Genomic DNA, 3,270 nt, shown 5'->3' with positions numbered 1-3,270 from the left:
GGGCTTGGTTAATCTATAGTTTCCTGGAAGGGGGGGAATAGCAGGTGGGAGTCAGGGCATGCCAGGGCGTGTTTAAGCATGTCTAAAGCAGCAGCCAAGCATTTTACAGAAGCTAAAAGAGCAATTAGTGGGTATCTGGAGGGATTGGGGGTAGCAGGTGAAGAGGGTCTCAGGGCTCTACACTGATTACTGGAGATATATTGCTTTGGATATTCAGATTGTTTTTGTTTTCACAATTGGACCTAGGCATTTGTAGTTAGGCCATTGGTGTTTTCTGCTTTGAATATCTTGTCACACCTTTGTTGACTTCACATTTGCTGTTTGCTCCACATGCCAGGTTGTGGACCAGCTGAATGGTGTTTAGTGTTCAACTTTGCAGTAATTCAAAGTTGATACATGGATGAGATGTCAGAGGTGTTTCCCCACAGCTGAGGATATTTGATATTCTGAATTGAGAAGCAAATATCTTTTGACCATTGCTAGATTCTCATTGTCAATATTCAGAAGTCTGTGAAAAGTTGACATGTTTCTACAAGTGGGCTTTGGTGGCTTAAGTTGGGATCAGCAGGGGGATGAGCAGTGCTCCCAGAGGCCCTGGAGGCCAAGCAGAATATGTTACAATGAACTAAGTTGGAGGTGGATGTAACTGAGACTAGGTTGGAGGTCAATGGGTTGGAGATTTCAGAAATAGTTCCTGTCTCTGGGTCATGTGGTAGGTCAGGGGAGCAGGATCTGCATATTGCTCTCTAACAGGGAGACAGTAGTGGGGATGTCTTTGGGCCTTGAAGTTACCAGAAAGCCACCCAAGTGCTCTTGGAGATGGCAGAGAGCTGCCCTCATGGCTTTGAGGTGATAATAGTGGGGCAGAGGTCTCAGACCTGGGTCTCTGGACCACCCGCAGTGACTAGAGATTCCACGATTTAGCCAGTTATTTTCAAGCAAATCCCAAAGGGAGGGAAGGGATAAGGAAGACAAGGAATCCCTGAGAAGTGGCAGCTGTGGTGCTTTGAGTTAATAGCAGGGGAGCAAAGGCCACAGAGCTGGGTCTCTAGGAAAAATAGGGTGACTTGAGAGACCCTGGTGTGTAGTCACTTGGGAAAAGGTGAATATCAAAGGAACAGTAAGGGGTCAAGAAGATGTGGCGGGGGGGTCACTCTGAAGTGGCAGTGGTGATTGGGGGCAGGGAAGCCTACATTGGTCTCTGGGTCTTATAGGATGAGTGAAGAGTCCCTGATTGAGTCAGCTTGGATCAAGCAAATCCCATAGAGATGGATGGGGGTCCAGAGAGGTTGGGATCTCTGGCAAGTGGTGGAAACAATGTTTGGGTGTTATGGAGGTCAGCGGGCAGCCTACCTGGGTCTCTAGACTACATAGGGAAACTGAAGAGTCCTTAGTATATGTGTTTCTCATAATTATCTTGGATATTTCAGAGATAATATATATGTGTTTTGTAGATTCTGATATTTGTAATACAATATGAAGACATGCATATTGAAAGCAATTTCTAATAAAATTGTTTTATTAGCAATCATACTTGTAAATTCTTTTAAGGTGTTGTCTTACTAGTTCTGTTAGGTTCTCAAAATGGTGGTGCCAAACCTCCTAGAATGTCAGGCCAACAGGCACCACAATCAGGAAAAGGAAAATAGAAACATCATTCCTCAAGAACCAGTCTCAATAACCCCCCCTTGCAGAAACTAGACTTCGCAAATCCCCTTGGTTTCTGCAAGGTTTTGCAAATGCCCCCAGCAGAGACCAGGTTTCAGCAAAAACAAGGTTTCCTAAAACTTCCTGCTTATCAGGATAATTACAGTTCCCTCATCCTCCAATTTAATGGAGGCAAGAGCCTCATGGAAAGCCACCCAAGTCTCTAACTTCATAAATTATATCCTAATCCTATTTCTCCTGTTAGTTGCTATTTCTCTATCTTCGAGAGGTAGCCCAGCAGTTTGTCAGTAAACTGTTTTCCTTATTCACGGAATGAGTGATCCTGTTCAGTGTTTTTTTTGTTGCCCACTTCCATACATGTGGTGCTGAAGGAACATCTGGTATTCTCATGACTCAGTTCCTTCTTTTGTCTGGACCAAACTGCTGAATTGGACACTTCTGTGACAAAGACCATCTTTGCCTCTGCTGGCTCCCCATATCCACCACGTCTGACTTGAAATTTTGAGTCCATCTTCTCAATTGCTTTCCTCTGGCACACTCACCTTCTGACAGAGTTTAGGTAAGAGACACTCACCTCAGGGAGTTGCCAGTCTCCCACCCCCCCCACCGCCCCGCCTGTTACTCACCTCTCTATCTCTCACTTGTTCCTCTAATTTCCTGCCTGGAGGGCTTCCCTTCTTTCCACACATGTTCGACTCAGTCTCAAGTCCCACAGATGTACCAAAAACCTCACCATGCCATGCTGAAAGGCAACCTTCACTCATACTTGGGATGTTTTGACTAGTGACTTGGGCAACTGTCTCATGGAGGAACTACAGTGTGAAAGGGATGCCTCTTACAACTACAGCTCCTCTGGGAAGACCTCACCCTCCCTTCCTTGTCCTGGACTTAGAGGGCTCTCTATCTCATTCTCTTGCTGGTCTAAGGATCACAGTAGCTCAGAGGCCCTGACTGCCCTCTCTGGGTCCTTGTCCTCTGATCACTCTTGTCTTTCATCTCTTCTCTCTCTCTCTCTCTCTCTCTCTCTCTCTCCCTCCCTCTCTCTCCCTCTCTCTCGTCTCTCTCACCTCTTCATCCTTTCTCTTCACCCTACTGGGGAAGGACTCTGGTCCCGTTACTTTCCATTCTCTTGTTCTCTGGCCTTGTTTTCATATTCTTGGTAGGATTTCTATCTATAGTCCCCAATTCTTGGGTTGGAGTGAGAAATTTCTCCTGGCTACCTTCTTGCGACCAGTCTCATTTTAGGTCTCTTTCTCCTTCACCCTTTATTCAGAGCCATCTCTCCTCCTCCCTCTAAAGACTCAAAACTCACTCAAAACTAGTTCCCATGGACTGGAGAGATGGCTCAGTGCTTAACACTGTCTGTTCTTTCAGAAAATCTGAGTTTGTATCCCAGCACCCACATGACAGCTAACAACTGTCCATAACTCCAGTTCCAGGTGATCCGACAGCCTCTTTTGTCTTCTGTGGGCATCGCACATCATGGATGCACTTACCTACATGCGGGCAATATACGCATACACATAAATTAAAAATAATAAACAAAATTTAAAAAAACAAATTAGATCCTGCTACTCCTCTCGCCCGCTCCTTCAAATTTCT

This window comes from Nannospalax galili, unplaced genomic scaffold (assembly GCF_000622305.1).
Source record: "Nannospalax galili isolate Female #2095 unplaced genomic scaffold, S.galili_v1.0 scaffold726, whole genome shotgun sequence".
Lineage (NCBI taxonomy): Eukaryota > Metazoa > Chordata > Mammalia > Rodentia > Spalacidae > Nannospalax > Nannospalax galili.
Note: the sequence above shows the minus strand (reverse complement) of the source record.